Source organism: Equus caballus, chromosome 18 (genome assembly GCF_041296265.1).
Source record: "Equus caballus isolate H_3958 breed thoroughbred chromosome 18, TB-T2T, whole genome shotgun sequence".
Classification (NCBI taxonomy): Eukaryota; Metazoa; Chordata; class Mammalia; order Perissodactyla; family Equidae; genus Equus; species Equus caballus.
Genome location: NC_091701.1, coordinates 75,866,721 through 75,890,694, shown reverse-complemented (window position 1 = coordinate 75,890,694; position 23,974 = coordinate 75,866,721). Strand labels below are relative to the sequence as shown.

Sequence of the window (23,974 nt, the reverse complement as noted above, 5' to 3'; positions counted from 1 at the left end):
GTAAAGGAGGTATTACATATTTCAGGGTTATAAATTAGAGATCAAGTTAAAACACACAAGCACTTCATTTGTAAAATCTTTCATTAGGGTAACCTGATTTTTCTTTTATAGTAGATTCATTTGAAATTATTACTCAATTTAAAAATACGGTATCTACAACTAAAAGTGCAGGCTTGGCAGGGCCGGCCTGGTGGCGTAGAGGTTAAGTTTGCGCACTCCACTTCAGCTGCCCGGGCTTCACAGGTTCGGATCCCAGGCACAGACCTATACACTGCTCATCAAGCCACGCTGTGGTGGTGGCCCACATACAAAATAGAGGAAGACTGGCACAGACATTAGCTCAGGGACAATCTTCCTTAAGCAAAAAGAGGAAGATTGGCAGTCAATCTTCCTCACTCTACCCGTCCCCCCCCCAAAAAAAAGCAGGCTCTGCAAGCATGTGCAGCAGCCCAATTTTGCATATTCAATGTAGATACTGAGAAAAATGTTGCTAAAAATGTTAAATATCCTAATTTCTTCTTAAATTATAGGGAAAAATCATACTACATATTTATGAGTTCACTGGTTCTAGGCAGGAATTTTTCTGTTTTCTGTTTCAAATTTTGCTTTAGACTTCTATAGGTTAGGTTAGAAATAACAAATGTAGGAATCTTTGAATTGACATTTAGTTCTCAGGGGATAGCTTTAAAGACTGCAGAATAATGGAAGTAGCTGCTTTTAAGAATTTTTTCACCAGTCTCAAAGACACATCATAGATTAGAGGATAGACAGAATGCTAACACAAGATTCTCTCTGAAATTATGTAGTGTGGCATGAGAAGAGGAAGATAAACAAGAAAACAACAATTGACTGGACCAAGAGAGATAACAGATAAGGGAGACACTGGGCTGGATTGCTAACAGATGCTCCGCCTTCGGTCTTGGGAGATGTAGGCAACGATAAATGACCTTTGCAGATCATATTCATATAATTTCAGAGCTGGAAGGAGGCTCGAAAACCAGTGAATTCAACCCTCTCACTTTACAGAGGAGAAAAACTTAACCCTAAAATGAATGGGTCACCTCTCTAACGCTCCACAAGTCCATGGCAGAGCCAGGATCAAAACACCGCTTCCTAACTCATGGCTCCAAACTCTTTCCACTAACGTCCATTTCAGAAGTTACAGAGTTAGGAAGTCGGTCTGCCAGAGGTGTACTGCAACTTACCTCTAGGTTTACTGTGAACTTGTTCTGAATTCTATTTTTAAAGGTAGGAGAAAACTGATTGCAATACCGTGATATCTGCCAAGAGTGAATAATGAGGTAAAATATACAACATCTCACCTCACTGACCTGACCCAGGCCCAGGGGGTGTGGACAGACAGAGGCCTGCATGATGCCAAAGCAACAGGCTGACAGGTTGTCAGCATTTAATGGCTGGTGGGAATTTTATTTTCTAATGGAAGGGAATTCTTGGTCACTGTCTGCATCAGCTGATTCTCACCTGCTGCCGAAGCTCCCCTGAAACTCTGAGCAGTTCTCAATAGGCGCTCCCCAAAAGTTCGAAACTAGAGTAATCGGGCCGGCCCCATGGCTGAGTGGTTAAGTTCGCGCGCTCCACTTCAGTGGCCCAGGGTTTCGCTGGTTCGGATCCTGGGCGCGGACATGGCACCACTCATCAGGCCACACTGAGGTGGCGTCCCACATGCCACAACTAGAAGGACCCACAACTAAAATATACAACTATGTACTAGGGGGACTTGGGGAGAAAAAGCAGAAAAAAAAAAAGATTGGCAACAGTTGTTAGCTCAGGTGCCAATATTACACAAAAAAAAACTAGAGTAATCAACAAATGATGGAAAAACGAGATCATCTGAAGGCCTCTCTTCAGTGTAGCAGAATACAGAATCAAGGTTAATCTTGCAGACCGGGTCAGTCTGAGTGTACTGCAAATAATAAGATGAATCCTTGTTACTAATCTACTTTCATCACTTGGCAGCTGGCAAATATGAGAAATGCAGGAAGGCCCCCCACTCAGCAGTTTCTCTGAGTAAACCCAGGAAGTGTAGACCTGGGATTTGGGAGCAGGAAGAAACCCCAGAGATGGTCTAATAAGTTGAGTTCCTGCATTTTGCAGAGATCAGGAAGAAAGCTAATAATCTCAGCTAAACCAGGGGTATGAAAGAGCAGTTACTGCGCTCAACACACATGTTCAGCTGAAATATGTCTAGTAGCAGTGTCTCACTATACGACTGTCACATGTTTAACTACTCTGTTACTGTTGTACGTATAAGCAATTCCCTGTTTACCCTGTTATAAACAATGATGAGATGAACATCTTTGTGGCTAAAATCTTTGCACACGTCCTTATTTCCTTAGCATAAATTTAAAGAAATAAAATTCCTGTGAAAAAACAGTGAACACGTTTTAAAGGATTAAAAGAGATACATTTGCCAAACTGCCTTCTGCCCGGGGAGTCAGACAGTGTAATTTACTTCAGTTACATGCATATCAAGTGCCCTGATCAGTTCAGCACTTCATGAGGAGAAACTCTGAAGGCACATTTGGCTTGGTCAAGGGTGACAGATGTGCTTCTATCTATAATTCTGCTGAATGTCAACTACAGACCCTTAGTCAATTAGAGGATTTCAGACTCGGAGCTCCCTACTTACACACCTCCAGCCAGGACTGACTCACACATTCCACTTTGACTCTTTCTCAGGGATGTGAGGCCTTTCCCCTCCTGTGTTAAGTACTCAACATTCTTAAAGAGATTCTAGACGGTTAGTCCCTGGCAACATTCTTGTAGTGCTCTGATTACATGCATCAGCTAGAAAATCTATCATCGAAGGTATGCACCCAATTAGACTCCAGAGTCAGTTTGCAGTTTGACATTTTAATGAAATGTTAGAAACATCTGAAGTTCAGGCAAAATCAACAAGTACCTGCAAGACCAAAGAGAAGATGTGGAATGTGTGGTCAGACTACACATTTGCTTCTAAATTTTTTACTTATTCATTTTTATTCCACCTGATTCCAAAAAGGACTTAAAACAGCTTTTCTTTTTAAATGTGTTTTCTAAATTGGACATTTTCACATCATTGAGGCTGCCAACCTCTTTCCTAACATAAGGATATTCTTCTATCATAACTCCTTGCTATATTTGGAGACTGAATGACAAGGATGTTGTTCTTACCCAGAAAAGAGGAAAAAATAACTCATCATGGTCAGGAATCCTGCCTGGAAGATCCCCTAAACATTGACCTGAGGGATGCAGGACAGTCCGCTAAAAACCAGGAAGAGCTCAATTTCCAGGATGCATGAAAGCTCCAAAGAATCACAAAATCAGGCATTTGGCTGGTCACTTCCCCCAAGGACCGTAAGAACTCAGATCCCCGACATCCTGACTTATGGGGGGACTGTGAGCAGGGAAGGTGGGCCCAGCACCCAAGGGAGGAGGGCAGCTCCCACCTCCCCGAGGCCCGCTGCAGGGAGCACCCGTCCTGTCCCGTCTGGATCGTCCTTCTCAGTCTCCTCGCTCTCTCTCTTCCCAGGCCCCCCTACTCTCCTAGCACCACCCTTCAGACCTCTCTGGGGCCTGGCCCTGGTCTCCTGTCCCACATTTTGAAGCATCGTTTGTTTTCCGTTGTGGCTTTTCTAAATAAATCCTCATCTTTGGCCTTGATTTCCACCTCTCTTCATTGGCCTAAACCTTGCCCAATGTCTCTTCTGTTTTGGGGCCCCAGACCCAATATCACACACTGAAGGACCCTTCATGACAAGTCCCCGGGTATGTGGTGAACAGACTTGGAAGAAAATTCACTGTGCCTGATTCAGAAAAAAAGGGAGGCGTGTCTGGTGCTACATCGATGGGGCTTAAAGGGAACGGACACCACTGGACTTGCCCGGCACGTTCAAGTGCTCTGCTGTGTTCTGCCTACGCTCTAAATACTCCCAAATGCCACCATTTTGGAATAAAATGTTCATTTTCATTGTGAAACCTGAGGTTTTCTGAAACTTCAAGAAAAACACGCAGTTTTTCATCTGAACCAGCAGGATATCCAAGGAGCAAGGGCCAAACTCAATAGTAAGACCCACTCGACTAACAAGGTGTCAACCTCGTGCTGCTGACTCAGCGCCTCGCCGTCAGCTGAGCCCCTCCAAACAACTGTCTTATTCGACCCTCCCCACCGCTTGGTACGGTAGGCGTTACTCTTCCCACCTGGAGATGAGCAAACAGACTCCATCCAGCAGGCTACCCGATGGGCCGAGTCACTGAGGCAGCCGCTCGGTGGCAGAGAACGGGACCCTGAGCCAGAGCACCTGGTGTGCTTCAGGCCCTGCCCACTGGGAGCTGTGTGATGGCGGGCAACTTCCTGGCCTTCACTGTACCCCGGCGTCTACATCGTAAAACGCAAATGACAACACTGACCCCTGCCACAGGGCTGGTGGGAGGATTAGCTGAGTTGACACATTAAAGCAGTGACAGAATTAGGAGGCCAGTTGGCCAGCGCCCCGCACCCAGAAGCACTGAAGAAACGTTTGCTGGACGCACGTCCCAGAGCTACATGTTTGAGGCCCTACGAGGTATCCTTATCTTGAACAAGCACACCGCTTCTGTGATGTACGAGAAATTAGCTGGTTCTCACAAAAGGAAAAACACTTGCTAAAAGGAAACTTGAGCTGCATATAATGACTCAAAAAGGAAGAGAAGGGAAAAAGTTCAAGTGCAGCTTCTCAAAAGAATCCCATTTCTTTTTGTTTCCAGAAAAACACTGTTCACCATCTAAGTCTGTCCAGCCATGTCAGAGCTCAATGAGAGGTGAGGCTTATGGAAGGGATAGTGCTGTGGCCATGGTGACTGCCTGGAGCCCATTCCGGGGCCTGGGCCCTGCTGCACACCTGCGGCCCTTCCCTGGGCCAGCCCCGGCCGGTCGTCCTCACCGCCCGGGGCCTTCCGTGAAGACAGGAGAACAAGGATGCAGCTGGCAGCTCAGCCCCGAGAGCCGATCGCCCAGGGAGGAGAGCGGGCGGGCGGGCAGCACAGAATGGACCCGGACACGTTTTTCTCATTCCCAGGTTCTGGCAGCCATGGGGGTGAAAAAAGGAGCTGAAGGGCAGAGAACGTGCAGAGAATGCAGTGTCGGAGGACAGGAAGGAACAGAGAGACTAACCAAGACACTGGGTTGGCAGAAAAAACGCAAGTGGCTGGAATAACTACAAGAAAAGGACCAGATTGCAGAAGACACCACAGCAGCAAAGAGAGTCATGGCAGAGAAGTTCTGGAAAAGGAGGTCTGTCAGAGGACCATAACGGAGGCCACATAAGACCAGGAATGAGCCATTTCTCAGGCCAGTTCCAGTGCACGTGAGGGACCGGGGATGGCCACAGTGGGGCTCGTAGCTGTCATCTACAGACCCATGTGATGTGCGTCAAGGTCCTTCCTAGAAATTACACTTCCTTCTAAAGCATCGCGTGAAGCACACCTCTAGTGGCACAAGTGTGGACCGGAGGGTTCAAAGGTCAAGTGCAATGTGAAGGCACCCAAGTAAGGACCTTGGCGTTTCTGACTCAAGACTTACATGTGAAAAATGAAATCTCATTTGAAACAGGAACATGTTCAGCATTAAAACACAAAGTTATGGACTGCTGTTCAGCCCAGAAGTTCCACATGTCACAAGTGTAAAAATACCAACATGAGTATATTTGTGTAGCACTTTAAATTTTATAAAGAATTTTTATAAAAGTGATCCTCTGTCACACATGGATTTTTTTATGCCCCAATAAGACATGTTATTCTTATTATTGTAAGTGCCTAAGAATTGACTTTGTTACTGTAAACATTTTTAAATCTATATATACTACTCATAGAATTTTATCTATAAATACTATACCTAAAAGGCAAATGGTGGGTTTTAGGTACTGAATCTATTCTAAAATATCTACTACTTTTCCAGAATAGCTAATTAAATATAATTTACGTTAACTGAACTAGGTGTAAACATTGCAATACTCTGCACAGACCATTAAGCATGTCTCATTAAGAAGTTTCTATATTTCTAAACCCTCAGACATTCTAAGGGTGTACTACAGATGAATAATTAATTTTAAAAAGAATATATTAAAAGATATCCCTCAAGGGTCTTTAAAAACAGCTCTTAATAGCATAAACAGGAAGCACACTATAAGGTTATGAAATACGGTAGAATAAAAACGATTGTGGCCTATTTCCATAAAGAAGCATGGAAAAAAGAAAAGCTAAAATTACCTCCAGCTTGCTGCGTAAAAATGAAGTGCTATGTCATTAGGCAAGTGTCTGATTTACTCTTTGCCCTATATACAATAAGAACGTGTTGTGGAGAGTCAAGAGTTCACATTAGCATTTTTTAATTTAGGAAAAAGGGGAAATTGTAACCCTTAAGGAACAGTTTTCCGGTTGACAGAGTTCAGCATGCCTGGAGGGCGATGTGTGCTTTGTACCCAAATCTCTATTAAACGTTGTCCTTGATACAAAGATAACACTTCTGACCCAAAGTCAGCCGGGCAATCACTCTGAGATTCTTTTCTTCAGCTCTGACGATAACTTTGTGTTGATCTACCCTCTTTTGTTCATCCGCTTTCCTCTGTGACCGACTGTACATTTGGGAGACAGCTGCCTGGCTTTGCTGAGAAGCCGCAGCTTGGAGGAGGGAAGTGAAGCAGAGAGCTGACCCTTGGCCTTGGCACCAGGCATGAATCAACCGCGGTGTTAAAAGCAAAATTCCATAAAGTAGAAACTGATACTGTCAGTATGGTAAGAACTCTGCAGACCTATTTGCATTAACAAAAGCTGAACCTTTTCATTGAATATGCTAACTTCTGGAGTAACTGAACCTTCTGGAAGGTTCTATCAATTCTTTTTCTACCACTGAGTTTTCAGGTTGCTCCAGGTTTTGGTTTCTCCGAGCCCTTTATCTCCACCACAGCACTCACTCTGGTGAGGCCTTCTGTAGGCCTTATTGCTAGCTATAACTATTGTACTTACTCACTTGGTTTTTCTCGTTTCTTCATTCTCTGCACCCCTCCACCCCAGAATATCAGCTCCATGTATTGGAAGATCCCAATCTACTAAAGTTGGGTACTGATTCCTTGATCAATCTGGCCCAGAGTCTATACAGCCCAGTATAAAATTCACCAATACACAGATCACAGAAAGACCCACCTGAACATATTCCTGTTCTCACTCACTGAACATCTCTAATGTACCAGGAAATGGGCACAGCACTGGGAATCCCGGGGAACAGAGCGTGCATCAGACAGTTGGTAGTCTGTTATGGGGCTAGCTGAATATATCACGTACGATCTTGCTAACTCTTTGAGCAGATCACAGAGGAAGAAGAAAAGAGGACATCAGCTGGTTATTCAGAGAGCAAGCTTGTAGAGGACGAAGCCACATCTCCCCTGCTTCTTCGATTCCATCTCCCTAACTCTTAGTTGCTCTAGGTGAGCAACACGTACCTCTTAATTGGCTGCCAGAGCCCTCTTCAAGCTCTCTTTTCAGAAAGCTTTGCAGAAGTCTTATAAACAACTTTGCTATTCCAGAAAATGTTAATGTTCAAGGTACTCCTTTGAAAGAAAAGAAAAATTCCTTTGAGATTGTTTTTTTCTCAGGAACGAGGAATGCAATTAGGCCTATCCTTGGCACTGGGTCAGTTCCCAGAGCCAAGAGATCTCAGGGTTAGGAGAACAAAGCCACCAAGAAGCTTCACTATTGACGATAGCTGCCCTGAGTCCAAGGGTTAAAGCCTGAGAACGCTTTGCCCCTTTACTTTAATTTCCCATGGAAGTAACTTCCAAATACCAAAGCTTAGAGGACCCAGAATACAAAATCCTTTCCATTACTTTATTGAAAAGTTATGTACGCTGTGATTTATTGCTAAAGCTTGTCTTTCAAAGCATTAGTCAGGACACCTGCAAGCCTTTGGACAACAGCTGCCCACACAAGCCCAACATTTCACGGGTCAGCACTTAAACTCTGACGAGGAGGAAATCCTGCCCCCGTGTGAGGCACTGGGCGGGTAACGGATTGAGACTTGGTTAAAAAGTATGAAGTACAGATTACGTTCTAACTCAGCACTTTGGGAAACGGAGGCTAAGTCAAATGATGATTATTACCATCTCTCTTTCTTTAGTGGTAAGCTTTCTCTAAGAAAGGAAGTTTCTTTCTATAGAAAGAAAATTTCACTGTGTATTAGCAGTATAAAATTTGGTTATTTCATATCTATACGTGCTTGAAAAACAAGGCATTTCAGCACTCCTTATAGCTTCACAGAGAATAATCCAAAGGTCACAGTGCTCCATTCAGGGCTTGTCAGGGCAATATTTGAAAGCAACGTCTAAAGTGTTTTGGAAGATATTCATCAATTTTTCAGGCATATAAACATTTTCATCGTTTCTAGTCTTGAAATATTACAAGTAATTTCTCGAGCCCTGGGAGAACAAATGCCGCGTATCAAATACCCGTCTGGTGCGAGGAACGGCTGCATACGTCTGCTTAGGGCGGCTGTGATATAGCCAAATACACTGTCACAGGTTCACAGGAGAAAAAAGTTAAGGTCCTTTAGTACTTTGACAACAGGCCTGTGGTAAGCAGACCCTGCACCCCTCTCTGTTTTCTTTCCACCCTGGCATAAAGGTGTCAGGCTGTCAGCGAAGAGAGTGAAGGGTCTCGGCACTAGGAACGCGAGACTGATTTATGCTGTCTTTCTACCAAGAGGTAAAGCAGTAGCTCAAGGCAGAAGTGGAGCTAAACGTAAAGAAGCAGCCTAAGCAGAAGGACGCCCCTCGGGACCTACAGAGAATTTTTAGCATCTAACGAAGGTGATTTCAAGTCCAGTGTCCACCTAAAGAAGAACATGAGAAGTCCAGGCTCAGTTAGGTGTGTTGACATTTATTGAAGAGAACACTCACATATACTCCTGTATTTCTATTTCTTTGCTTCTTTCTATTAAAATTCCTTAAACAAAGTTGAGTCATTAGCAACTACTGCAACATTAATACTGATTATAGGCAGAGGCTCAGAGGGAGCCCTGATTTTCTGAGATGGCCCAGACATGTGGGATTGGAGCTCCCAGGAATCTTGTCCATACTGTGTGACTTTGTCCCCTCAACCGAGGCTGACTGGTCAAAGGTGATCAGGCAACCTAAGCCAGACCAACTAGATTCTCTCTTCTAGGGACCTCAAACTTGCAATCGTGAGCCCAGAGGGTGACAGTCATCAGCGCTGGACCACATTAACAGCGGTATCTAGAGAAGAGGGCCACAAAACCCTCTGCTGAGACCGCAAGAGCTTTCCCGGTTGTGGCCCCTCACACAGTTTGACGGTTCACCCTTCCCTCAACTGTGAGATACCCCAGGACCCTTCAAATAAAAAAACGTAAAATAATTCTCTTTTAGTTTAAGCTAGTCAGTTTCTGGAGCTTACAATCAAAAGAAACTTGTAGGTTAAGGATATCAGCACTTTAATAAAAAGGTACATTTTGTTAAGGGAGAAGTATAAGGGACGGGATCATAATTCCTTATGTTTGTAGGAAACTCCATTTTACAGATGCTCTCACACGTGATGGCCATGAGGGCCGGGGAAGGTTGCTATTATCACCATAATGACAGAGAAGAGGCAATGGCAGCTCAGAGAGGGTCCCGCCTGTGTGGCCTGGCTGCTGGCAAGGGGCAGGACCAGGCTTAGAACCCAGGTCTGCTGAAGGCTGGTGGTCAAGCGCCCTTCCTACTACAAGCCATGAGGCACGTGCCATGTAGCACTTTCTATCACTCCTGCCTTGGGAAAGCCTATCTGATGGTATTCAACTTTTCTTTCTTTAACATACAAAATCCTTAGCTAAAGGGACTCTTACAGAGAATATAAAGAAAACAGAAAAACAGAGCTATTCTGAGTCTGTCTATCTATCTATCCATCTATCTATCTTTTCATTCTCTCCTATGCCAAGTCCAACCCAGTGGCTTGGGAAAAGTTTTAACAAAGAAAAATATATAAGCTATTGCCTTAGTGTTGATGCTTGCTAATAAAAAGAAATCAGGACCGAGAGGTGTCTCCTTGTGATATGGGCAGCAAGTTTACCATCTTCCACCCATTTCAGCTGTGAGCAAGGAGCAGCCCTTGAACCACACGGCAGTGGTGTCCAAGATGTTTTCATTTTATATGTTTTGAATATGTATCCCCAAATATGTTTGGTCGTTTGTTTATAATTCTTATATGTATATTATTGTATCAGCATGTTATATACCTTATAAAACATGAACAAAATAGAAAAGGAGAATGACAGAAGTGATGTAATGTTTTCCTAATCACGATTATCTCAAGGCAAATGCAGGGTGAGGTTCATGACTAATTAACCACAGTGGATATAAATCCATATGTCTTCCAGATCATTTAGAATTTTGGTGGCCAGCTTCTTGCCAGATCTGACCTGATGGTCACTGTCATTATCTCATCATGTGGCTGACAAAGAGTTCATGCTAAACCTTCCCATTTTCCCATTGCCTATGATATTAAAACTGTCTTCCATTTACAAGAATTCTTTGCAGAATCTTTTGAAGATTCTGTTTGTGAGAGTGTGTTAAAACTAAAATATAGAATTTGTAAATCCAGTTAACCAGGCACGATGTATTTCACAAAATAATCAAAGCAGAGGAACCAGCGGGGAAGCCACTTTGAAGGGGGAGCTTCACCTCCCTCCCTCCAGGTGACACCCAACCACCTGACACATGGACCCAGCACGATGCCAGCGTCAACACAGTCACCATCAGTTATCATGATGCTTCAGAATAAAATGAAAGTAAATGCAAGTCCTAATCAATTTCTTTCTCACCCAAATGGATCTTCTCAAGAGCTCCATGGGGTGCACATTCCACTTTTGAGGCCACTTGCCATGCAGCCAGGAAGTAGCTTACTTCTAGAACCACTTATAATCACAGGAATCTCTAGGCCTAAAACTATGCAGGGCAACAACAAACCAATCCAGGTCAAAAAGATAGTTATTTTGCATTTTAATATTATGACCTATAACCTACAACCAGAAAAGCACATAAAACATTAATGTTTCATGTAATATACTGGATATTACCCATGCAACTACTAACCCAGTCAAAACACAGAACATTGCCAGCACTCCCAGAGCCCCCCAGGTCCTTTCTCTTCCCCAGCACCCCCTCTCTCAGAGGTAACCACTATCCTGATTCTTCAGTAATAAATTCCTGGCTTTTCTTTATAGTATTGGCCACTTAGGTATGCACCTGTTAGCAAAAGAGTCTAGCTTTGTCTTTTTTCACACTTTATATAAATGGAATAAGATTGCTATGTATTATTTTGTATCTTCTTTCTTACAACATTACGTCTGTGAGATACATCAGTGTTACTGTGTGTACCTCTAGTTTATTCTTTTTTCATGGCTGTATAGTATTCAATCTTATGATTACACCACAACTTATTCATCCATTCTACTACTGATAGATAATTTGGACATTTCTAATTTGAGATTAATACAAACAATGCTGCTAAGAACATTTTACAACTGTTTCTGGATGTACATGAGTATACACTTCTCTAGAATACACACATGCATACACACACACATGAGGGGAATTGCTGGGTCCTATTTAACTTAATTTAAAAAAAAAAAACTAAGGAAAGGTAATTCTAGTGGCTTAGCAATCAGTTTTAATGTTAACTAACTCTTACGTAGCCATGAAGAAACCTCATTAAACGACTAGATTTATCTTTCCCTAGACTTGTACTCCTACACACTCATAAAATTTGAACCATGATATTAAATACATTAAACTCTGTTAAAAAACAGTTTGAAAATTTCAATAGTTTGAAAATTTATTGAAGCCAATACCTCCAAAACTCTCCCCCCAACACATAGATATTTTTTACACATTATAATCATATTTTTCCTTTTAATGAGGGTCAATATTGTGTCTACTGGGGGAACAAAACGTTCGTTCAAATTTTAAAGAAATTTTGCACCAAAAGGTTTCAAGTTAACACTCACATTGATCAACCATGGAAAGCCAAAAATGTTAATACTGTAGCCCAATGAGAAGTACAAATACAAATAAGACAGACTAAGTCCAATTGCAGAGTCTCCAACGTTTCATCACCACCACGAGTCATCTCCGCATGGACTGAGTACATGGGACATACTTAGATGGCATACGGTGACACCAGCAAAACTGGCTCATCGGTCTCCCATTGTCTTATTGATAACAGACAGAATCACTAACATTTATTAGAATGTGAGGCACTTTCTGCATATCAGTTCTTATATACAATGCTATTTGAATCCTCAAAACAACCCTATAAGATAGGTACTATTATTCTTCCCATTTTACCAAAGGAAACTGAGGCACAGAGTGGGAAAGTAACCTGACCGAGGTCCCATGGCTGTACGTAGCAGAGTTGGAAATTAAAAGCAGGCTTCCTGGTGCCTCAGTCCATACTCTACTACACTGCCTGGCAACATGTTAATTTTGCCAACAAGTTGTTGGGATTGTTTTTATTATTTTGATAACAACAGGAATAGTTCTTTAAGAACAGAGCAAAACGCGTGAACCATGGGGGAAAAAAAATCTATGTACATTTATTTAGATTTATGAAAATTTTATGAAAATGATTGTAAGCAAGCAACTCTAATTCTGGAAGAACTAATTAAGAAATGAATTAAGGGATTCAGTGGACACCCAAATTAGCCATTAGGGCTCGAAGATCTGGAGTTCTGGTCTAAATCCAGCTTTGGCACGTGCATCCAAAATCAAATGACCAGATAAGTACCACAGCTCACAATTAAAACGGATTTATATGGCTTATGCGTCCAGATGGGAGAGGCCTCTTCCTAATTGAATTCGGACACCTCTTCAGTTATTGTGGGTTTCATTTGCCATCTCCCTGCTCTCTTGTAACTGCTGGCAATAGGATTATGCTGAGGGAGAAATCATTTCAATCAGTGATGTCTGCAGAATGAGCATAAAAAGATAAAAGAAAGTCTTTGAACTGTAATTAGAAAATTCCTTAACTGTGCTCATGTGACATATGTTGGAGACTACCACCAATTGGCAAGACGAGTTACAGCATGGTCGTTCCATGTCACCGCTCTGGGATAAGCAGCCAGTAAAAGTCGTGTTCCAACATGTGATTAGAGGAATCTTTGCAGGCCAAACATTCCTGCTTTCCACCTCTAATATGATTAGTGACAGACAGCTGGAGGTATCTCATTCTCCTGACAGAAATATGATCAGAATTGTTTTCAATTGGTACATCTTTCCATCAAGCTGTTTGGTGCCTTCCAGCAGAATAATCAGAGTTTCTGATTATTTGGTACATTCCAAGAAAACAGGAATTGATTTTGCCCTTGCTTGTCTGACGGGGGAGAAGGCTGCCAGAATTTACATAGTAACTCATCAGTGGCCTAATGGAAAGAAAAACCAAGCAGTGTGTATGTGACACAAAGAGCGAGAGAGAGACAGAGAGAGAGAGAGAGAGACAGAGAGAGAGAGAATCAACCAGTAGTTTCCATAATAATTCTCTTTGAACTACTACAAAGAAAGTATTTTCATGGTGATTCAGATTTCACATATGAGGAAGTAAAATATTCTATTCCATTCACGGAAAACAACCAACTCCCACCAATATTAATGGCTCGTTTCAAAAAGTTACAGCCACTTTACCACTAAAGTTTCAGGGTTATGGAGAAAAGAATCAAGTTTATATAAAACATTATGAAAATATGCAGGTGCGACAAGAACTCATTAATTTGGACTACCTCAATTTGGAATTCACAATCATTTGACAGGGTCTGAACCAGAGATGATCTTTCCATGACTACATGGCTTGCTAAGCAGACTAATTTAAATAAGCAAGACTGCTGGAGGAAGAAATAAAAATATTTCGGAGGAAGTGTGATGAACCAAAAATAACAACACGCTTCCTGTCCAGCAAATACTTTTGATGAACCCATTCAAATACAATAACTGTAACAATAATAATTACCATGGAAACCAATGTCAGTCTTGTACAGTTCACTCTAAACACATGAGCTGGACATACCCCAACCCTGCGAGATGGGTATAATGAGCTCATCTCAGAGAGGAAGAAGCCGGGGCTCAGGGAGGCAGGTGGCACGCAAAACACCACACGATTCCTGGGCAGCAGAAGCAGGGTGCAAAGCCAGGCTGCCTGGCTCAAAGGCCTGTGTCCTTCCACTCCCACTCAAGGCTCAGTGAGCACTGGAGGTTGTGAGTCAGACGTCTGGATTCATTGGCACAAGTTCTTCAACAATGGCAACAATAGCGAAAATGGGAATCACTGCGGGGTGGGAAGGCCCATTGCTCTTCACCATGATCCCTTTCTACATCTCAAGGGCATCTACAGAAGACTTTTTTTCTGGTACTTTGAAGTATTTTCCATGCGTGAAACTACTCTGAAGAAATCCACAGAAATGCCGATGCAGGCGGAGAAGCGGATGTACATGGGGCAGGAGTGCCCAAGCCCACCGCCCCTTCCCCACCCCATCACGAGGGACTTCATTCTACACCACAATAAACAAGGGCTCTGGGGTTGCAACCCCAAGAGGCTGACAAAGGCTGTGACCAGGACTCCGGGAGTCGCTGGAGGCACAGGCCCAGCTGGCCATGCACGGGAGGAAGACATGGGGAAGGGAAGGACCATCTCCTCTTACCTGGGAAGCCACGGAGATGCTCCTGAAAGCAGCCTGGGTCCTGGAGTGCTCTAGGGAAAAAGGAAATTTGGGAGGTCAGATCTCACATTCAGCAGCTACACAGCCCACTTCCATCACTCCCACACCCAAGCACATGATCTGGAGTCAGGCAGACATGGGCCTTACCCATGACTTAGAGCTGTGTAGGTAGAGAACCTCTCTGTGTCTCAGTTACTCAACTGTGCAATGGGGGTAATAACAGTACTTTCCTCAGAGAGCTGTTGAGAAGACTGGATAATATAATATAATATTACAATAGTAATATTTTAATAACAACAATAGCTAACATTTATCCCTTGCTTAGAAATTGCCTGGCATTGCTCTAGGGCTCCAAATGGGCTAACTCTTCAATATTCTGAGGGAGGCACTTTTACCATTAGTATTTTGCAGATGTTGAAAAAGAGGCACCGAAAGGTCAAATCACCTGTCTCATAAAAATATGCGGGACAAGTGCTGGAGCTGGGATTCTAACTGTGACCATCTGGCCCTAGAGCCTGGACTCTAAACCACAACGACGTCCTGCCTAATTTATCACAAACAAATGGTAGCTATTGTTATTACTGTTGCTTAATATCCCCTCTCCAAGAGATAGGCTATAATACCCACACAACCCCAGGGAACTTGCCATTCAGCTAGTAATCACTAAAGCAGAGAGACGGGGGGCCAAGGTCATCAACCAACCAACCAATCACTCAGCAAGTCAACAATCGCTTCAAGTGTCCCTGAGAATCACTGAGCATCCAAGCCTCCATTAAGCACTGTGTGGGGCTTCAAATGCTCCGGTCACTGATCCTGCAGAAGCAGCTCAACCTCCATGAAACATCCGGGGAACGACAACAAGGAGGGAGCTCTGGAAAGGACAGGACAGGACCTCAGGATGCTGGACACTGTGCCTGGCTCAGCAGCAACTTTCTAGGTGACCTTCTGCAAGTCAGCTGACCTCTCCAGGTTTCACCTTTAAATGAGAGGACTGACCTAGAGGCTCTTAAACCTTGAGATTCTAATCTACAATTCTATTCTGACTTTCTTTCAATCAGATTAACTTCTCCCCAACATTCCATTTTTGAGAGAATGTATTATAACCCTTCATTTATCTAACAAACATTGCTAGAACACAATGCCAGGCACCGTGAATAGTGCCCAGGACATCAACACAAGACGCAGCCCACACTTTGTAATCAGCTCTGTGAGCATGATGAAGTTATATGGTAGGAAATCTTGGCAATCAGGAGACCAGGGAAGAGGGCAGCCCTGAGGACAACTGCGCATGCCCAGTCTGCCCCAACCTGAAACCTGGTAGTGGCCCCAAAGAATTCTGCACCTATCCAAGATCCAGGATCCCCGAGTCCCAGGTGCCCAGCAGTCTGGGGGAGGGAACACCATGCTAAGATGATGGAGCAGATAAAAATATCTGTGAAAAATATGGCAGAAACCCGACAACAAGCAAGAAGCTTGGGTTGTGGGTTAGGGTTGTTTTCTAAAAGTAATAGTGTTGTATGCAATAAACCAGAGTGATGAGAACTCAGCTGGCACTTAACTACTTGACTTTCTTGACTTTAATAAAAGTACACCAACAGCCATTTTGAAAGCGATCTTTTCTTTTATGCATGCGTGTGTGTGTGTGTGAGTGCACACGCATGCCTGCTTCTTTGAAAAACACTTCAACACAAGACGCTACTGACTTTATTTAAAGATCAGTTCATCACACTTAAGATATATTTGCTTTCACCAAAACTCCTTGGAGGGGAACAATTCAGTGAGTATAATACTTCCATTAAAAAGAAATTGATTTTAAAAGATGTTTTTCAAACTTTTGACAAAAACAGTTTTCTGATTTTCTTTATGTACCACAAAAGGCAAACATTGTTGTGTTGACAATGTAATAAATAACACGAGTTGTCAAATGAGATATTAAACATTTATAGATTTACTTTTTAATAAAGACTTTTAAACAACCCCAAAATATCCATCAATCTTTGACATGGGAGGAAGTAGCGCGTTGGCGAATTCCATCTTCTACCACAACAGAAGTCAGCAGAGACGCTTCTGCTTCTTAGAGAGGGCAATGATGGTGTTCTGTACAGGATGGTTAAATATTTGCAGCATATAATTTTAGAAGGCATAAAATGGTAGAACATATAAAAATGTATTATTTTGATAGATATTCAAGTAACGGATGCACTGTCTTTGCTATGTCTCTGCCAAAGGTACCCCGAGCGTGAGAGTCGATAGAGAATCCGGTTCCTAAATTGGCTCTGAAAGGGATTCCAAAAATGTTTTAAGCAACAGCAATACAGTTGGAGTATGTGCATAAACTTCAAAGACGATGAACAGTACTTTTTTGGGAATATAAATTATAGCTTTCTTAAGCCTACAAAGAAAAAAATTAAAATTTTAGTAGTGATTATCCCTGTGGTGAAGAATTATGGGTGATTTTTTCTTCTTTACAATTTTCTCTTCTTTCCAAACTTCCTAAAATGAGCATGTGTTACTTTAACGATTTGAAAAAAAAAGATTTTTCAATCTCATGATATGTTATGGAAAATCGCCTGATGTAAAAAGTGAAAAGGCTTTGGAATCAGCCAAACTTGGGTTCAAATCCCTGCTTATACACTTTCTAGCTTGGTGCCCTCAGGTAAGTTACTTAGAAGCCCACAGCATACATAAGATGGAAGTAAAAACACGTGCCTGAAAGCATCATTTTGACTACTAGAAATGAGATACTGTTAAGTGCTTAGCACAGAGTAGGAGCCCAAAAATGACAGCCACTCTTCTATCCATAGTACACAGGGAAGAGAAGCTAGGCTTTTCTGATAACAGTAAATAAATCTGTTGGTGTTTATAAGTTGATGCTTCAGATCATTTGTTTATAGAAATATTGTGAGTTTCTAACAAGCAACTTTCAGAAATCTTCTAACAGTTAAAAGTTCAGAAAAAGAGCAAGAAGGAATGGGGTTCAATCCCCCTCTCCCTTCCAACGCGATTCCTAGATTCCTACAGTCCGAGACTCTCAGTTCACTGATACCTGCTACTCTGGGGCTGTGTTCAGAAATCCTCTGGTTGGGACGGGAGTTGGGAGAAGGTTAAAACGGACCCACTGGAGCAGAGTGAAAGAAACCAGAGCTACCACAATCAAGACCTTTTCACACCAGCATTCCTCAGGACTAAAGAGTACAAAGTAAATGATGGGATTGCTTAAACGAAGGCTGAGGGACACGATCATAGATTCTCTGGCTTTTTTTTTTTTTAAGGTAGCTATGTTGATATTTTCATTCTATTCATCTGAAGGTAGTTTTATCAGTTAGGTTTATGATAAAATATATGTACTCAACAAAATATGGCTGTTGGGGATATGTTGCCCTTGGATATATGTTGCTGTATCTTGACTACAGCAAGAAATATTGATTTAACTGGCTTTAATATCAAGTCAGGTATTTGTTGACACATGGTAACGAAAAATATCAAAACCATGAAAAGCTTGATATATAGGTCAAATCCCATTTCAGCTCACTCCAAGGGACTGTCCCAAGTCCTGTGTTGTACTAGAATTGTGTTCTAACGCTGCTTGCCAGAGTCACAGATAACAGGAATATTCATTATAATGGGATTTGCTACATAAATGAATGTTAGCATAGATTTTTATGTAGTACAATTTACTGTAGAAAGTACAGAGAAAAAGAATCATTATGTACTTAACCTCTCCCTTCCCTCAACTCTGGAGGCCACCTTACTTCTGTCTCAGGTACATAATGTTTTCTCCTTTTCGACGCCTGATTACTCTTTGTTCCTCTCACAGTGCCTGGTACAGAGCAGATGCTCAAGAAAGAGCAGATGAAGAAGTGAGCTGAATGAAATGTGGTACCAAAACAAGTGAGGGAAATTCAGAATAGTTTCCTGTGCAGAAGGAGAAATAAAATTTAGAAACTGATTCAAGAGGAGTATAGCAAACAGGTTTAGCCATCTCAGCTGGCACGCTCAAGGAGTCTGGTGCTCCAGGGGCCTTCCATTGGCCCCCTAATGGTAAGTGGTCATGGTGGCTTGTCTGAAATGCCCAGCACTTGACTCACATACTCCTGTCCCCAAGGAATGCCACAGAGACTTTTTTAAAATTTATTTTTCAATATAGATATATTTTTATTGAGGTTATGATAGTTTACAACATTGTGAAATTTCAGTTGTACATTATTATTTGTCAGTTACCATATAGGTGCACCCCTTCAGCCTTTGTGCCCACCCCTCATCCCCCTTCCTCCTAGTAACCACTAAATAATTCTCTTTGTCCATGTATTTGTTTATCTTCCGCATATGAGGGAAATGATACAATGTTTGTCTTTCTCTATCTGGCTTATTTCGCTTAATATAATACCCTCAAGGTCCATCCATGTTATTGTCAATGGGACAATTTTGTCATTTTTTTATTGCTGAGTAGTATTCCATTGTATACATATACCACATCTTCTTTATCTAATCATCTGTCGATGAGCACTTAGGTTGCTTCCATGTCTTGGCTATTGTGAATAATGCTGCAACAAACATAGGGGAGCATAAGTCTCTGAATTGCTGATTTCAAGTTCTTTGGATAAATACCCAGTAGAGGGATGGCTGGGTCATATAGTATTTTTATTTGTAGTTTTTAAAGAAATCTCTGTACTGTTTTTCATAGTGGCTGAACCAGTTTGCATTCTCACCAGCATTGTATGAGGGTTCCCTTTTCTCCACATCCTCTCCAACATTAGTTATTTTTTGTCTTGGTTATTGTAGCCATTCTAACAGGTGTAAGGTGATATCTTAGTGTAGTTTTGATTTGCATTTCCCTGATGATCAGTAATGTTGAGCATTTTTTCATGTGCCTATTGGCCATCTATATATCATCTTTGGAGAAATGTCTGTTCATATCCTCTGCCCATTTTTTGATCAGGTTGTTTGATTTTTTGTTGTTGAGTTGTGCAAATTCTTTATATATTATGGAGATTAACCCTTGTTAGATATATGATTTACAACTTTTTTTTCCAAGTTGGAGGGTTGTCTTTTCGTCTCAATCTTGGTTTCTTTTACTTTGTAGAAGCTCTTTAGTCTGATGAAATCCCACTTGCTTATTTTTTCTTTTGTTTCCCATGTCTGAGAAGACACAGTATTCAAAAAGATCCTTTTAAGACTGATGTCAAAGAATGTACTGCCTATATTTTCTTCCACAAGTTTTATGGTTTCAGGTCTTACCTTCAAGTCTTTGATCCATTTTGAGTTTACTTTTGTGAATGGTGTAAGAGAATGGTGTACTTTCATTTTTTTACATGTGGCTGTCCAGTTTTCCCAACACCATTTGCTGAAGAGACTTTCCTTTCTCCACTGTATGTTCTTAGCTCCTTTGTCAAAGATCAGCTATCCACGGATGCGTGGTTTTATTTCTGGGTTTTCAGTTCTGTTCCACTGATCTGTGTGTCTGTTGTACCAGTACCATGCTGTTTTGATTACTGTAGCTTTGTAGTATGTTTTGAAGTCAGGGATTGTGATGTCTCCAGCTTTGTTCTTTTTTCTCAGGATTGCTTTAGCAATTCGGGGTCTTTCGTTGCCCCATATGGATTTTAGGATTCTTTGTTCTATTTCCGTGAAGAATGTCATTAGGACTCTGACTGGGATTGCATTAAATCTGTAGATTGCTTTAGGTACTATGGACATTTTAACTATGTTTATTCTTCCAATCCATGTCCTTGGGATGTCTTTCCATTTCTTTGTGTCATCATCAATTTCTTTCAGTAAAATCTTATAGTTTTCATTGTATAGGTCTTTCACTTCCTTGGTTAAATTTAATCCAAGATATTTTACTCTTTTCGTTGCTATTGTAAATGGAATTGTATTCTTAAGTTCGCTTTCTGTTAGTTTGTTATTAGAGTATAGAAATGCAATTTATTTTTGTAAGTTGATTTTGTACCGTGCAACTTTGCTGTAATTACTCATTATTTCTAATAGCTTTCCGATGGATTGTTTAGGGTTTTCTATTAAAAAAATCATGTCATCTACAAACAGCAAGAGTTTCACTTCTTCATTGCCTATTTGGATTCCTTTTATTTCTTTTTCTTGCCTAAGTGGTCTGGCCAAAACCTCCAGTACTATGTTGAATAGGAGTGGTGAGAGTGGGCACGCTTGTCTTGTTCCTGTTCTCAGAGGGATGGTTTCCAGTTTTTCTCCATTGAGTATGATGTCAGCTGTGGGTTTGTCATATATGGCCTTTTTATGTTGAGGTACTTTCCTTCTCTACCCATTTTATTGAGAGTTTTAATCATAAATGGATGTTGGATCTTGTCAAATGCTTTCTCTGTGTCTATTGAGATGATCATGTGGTTTTTGTTCCTCATTTTGTGGATGTGGTGAATCACATTGATTGATTTGTGGATGTTGAACCATCCCTGCGTTCTGGTATAAATCCCACTTGAGGAACGCCACAGAGACTTTTTAATCATTAATTGCCTGAAACATCTTCCTAAGGGTCCTACAGTATAGTCCAAGCTAGGGTGGTCAATGAACAAATCCTGTCCTTCTAAAGGACTGAGAGAAAGAGCCACCATGACTGCCTGGGAGGCAATAAAAGGCTGGGAGGTGAGCCCACAGCAGCCTGGGGAAAGGGAGTGAGTGCAGCCCCAGGGGCGGGATTTACTCTCTTGGCGCCAAACTCAGAAGCACTTTCTGCACCCTTACGGACACAGCCAGGGCTGGAGGGAAGCAAGAAAGACTTCGAAAAGCTCCTATCAGACAACTGTCAGCATCAAAACTCCTAACTTCTTCTTCCCTTTCCTTCTCCCCTCCAGCAAAACGATTACATTAATAATCAAAGAGTTTCTTACAAGTGTTTATAATGTAAACTTGGAATATGTTTTTCTACCTGATAGTCTTTTTCTTTGAGGCTTTTTCATTATAAGCTAAAATAATACATCAAATACACAAGTTTTGCTTCTATTTTGGAACAACATAATATATCTAAATGCCTACTTTTATACAGGTGTTCATTGTGTTCAAAGGAACCACCTATTGACGCCAAGGGCCTCCTTCCCTCATCATCCTCATCAGAGGAATATGCCATGGGAGTGAGTGTCCAAGCTTTGAGACACTCCAAGCTAGGCACCAAGGGTTTCCAGAGCAGAGAAAGGGCCTGTCCCATTATTACTGGATAAAGTAGAAGCAACGAATTAGGAAGGTGTGGTGAGGTTAGTCCCAGAAGCAGTGTATTTTTACACGTATTTTACAAATATTCACATTATTCATTCGAAAATATTTTAAATGGTAAATGGCTCTTCCTTGAGAGGGATAACTTGTAGCCATAACTAATTACTTAGAAACAGCTCATAAAAGCACTTTTGAGTTAACCAAGTGTGTTGCTCAGTACATTTAATCCTCCAAGTGACCTTCGACTCTACAGTGATCATTATCTCCACGGGGGAGCTGAGCTGAGGAGCCGGGGCCCAGAGACAGGGAAGCGCTCGGCCCGCAACTTGCCCAGGGTTGGACAGCTACTAAGAAATGGTGCCACGTCTTGAGTCCAATCTGCAGATGCCATGTCCAACTCTCAGTTCACACCTCTAACTACTCACTAGTTGTGTGGAGAGCCCAAATTTAACTTGCTGGGCCCTTCCCACCTGCAACATTACCAGGGGGGACATACTCTCAATACACCAAGTTTGTAGTCATGTTCTTGCAAGATCAGTAACCTTCTTAGTTACTGGGCTCTGAGTGACCCTGTTTCTCCCTCGCAAGAACTAAACTGACTTAAGGAAAACTGGGACATTTCTAAGGCAAGAATGTGTAAGCTCAAGGGCTACAGAAATTCAAGAACTCAAAAACCAAAGATAGCTTTCTTGACTAGACAATAGTTGGTTATAAACTCTGCAACAAAGAACTTCTTGAATATGAAATATTACTACTAGGGTTTTTTTCCCTTTCATTTTTACTAAGAACCAAAAACCTACAAAATGACAAACCAGGATTATCCTATTAATAGACAACTTCAATTGTTCCTTTGTTCTAAGAAACCGTGTTAGGTACTGACTGGCAATACCTATACCTTGATCTTCTCATTAATTATACATTTTTCCTACAAAATTGACTGCCACACTACACGCTGTAAGTCAGATTTGAGAGCTGCCAAGATAAATGTTCCAAATGGCTGACTTTTTAAAGACAACCTGTCAGTTCACCAAATAATTCTTTGGGGGTTTATCCCAGTATGCTTTATGTCTCCCCCAAACCTACAGCAATTATTACAGCTCTTTCCTCTTGTAGCATCTTATCGCTAAGGCTAACGATTTTACCTTTCTACCCCTAATATACAAGTAATGAAACTTACAACGCCTTTTGAGAGCATCAATTACTTTGGCTGTTAGTGTTTAATTCCTATAGTGACTTACACAAAATAATCTGATTCCTAGGGAGATAAAGAACTCTGGCACAGTCCATACAACTAAAACAAAGATGACTTTTGTATGATTGACTAAATAAATGTTTTCTTCCCTGAGGTCTGCTTTCATCAAATAATCACATGAATGTTTTATTTCCTTTAGTTAACAACTTATTTTAAAGAGACTTGATGCCAAAACATATAAGAACATACGCACACAAGAGGTACTATCCGGAGTAAGCCAAGAATTCCAGCCAAGTGTCCTATCTTTTACGTGGCACCAAGTGACATTTTCTAAAAAGCACAATGGTAACTATTCATCCCACCAGCCTTAAAAAGATAGGCAGGAACTGCATGCCGGAGTAGAGAAGCTTAAGCTTTGAAATCAGACAGCTGGCTTCGAACACCATCTCTACTACCAACAACTCTGTGACCTTGGGTGAACTGCTGATCTCCCCTCAGAGCTGTTTCATCTGAAAAATGGGGTTAACAGATTTATCTCAAAGGGGTTGTGGAAGAGTTTTTTATGTGAAAAACCTAGAACATAAGCTGGCACATTAGTAGACACTAAGGAACTGTTAGTTTTTTTCCACCTCTCCATAAAATGCCATTAGTAATTCACTTTGAATCTGTTGTCTATGCACAAAAAGCAACGTAAAGGATATTAACTGGGGTGCTCTTTACGACAACAAAGCACTGGAAATGGTCTGAGCATGGGGAAATGATTACATTAAGGTACATTCAGATATTGAAATGTATGCAGTCACTCCAAATATTTTTCAAATAATATTTTATGACTAGGGAGATTGCTATGCTAGAATTTAAGTGAGGAAAGCGGA

At 41.6% G+C, this 23,974-nt stretch overlaps 1 protein-coding gene across 24 annotated transcripts in view; it reads right to left on the bottom strand.

Annotated features, from left to right (window-relative positions):
- SPATS2L (spermatogenesis associated serine rich 2 like) overlaps window positions 1–23,974 on the bottom strand; it is a 166,387-nt gene that overhangs the window by 126,704 nt on the left and 15,709 nt on the right. For 22 of the 24 annotated variants that reach the window (XM_070242111.1, XM_001502795.6, XM_023622319.2 and 19 more), the window contains exon 2: window positions 14,711–14,760. The gene's annotated coding sequence lies outside the window, so the exon portion shown is untranslated. Of the gene's footprint in view, window positions 1–14,710; window positions 14,761–14,875; window positions 18,974–23,974 lie in introns of those variants that run through there. The other 2 variants (XM_023622314.2, XM_070242121.1) reach the window with 1 other exon arrangement.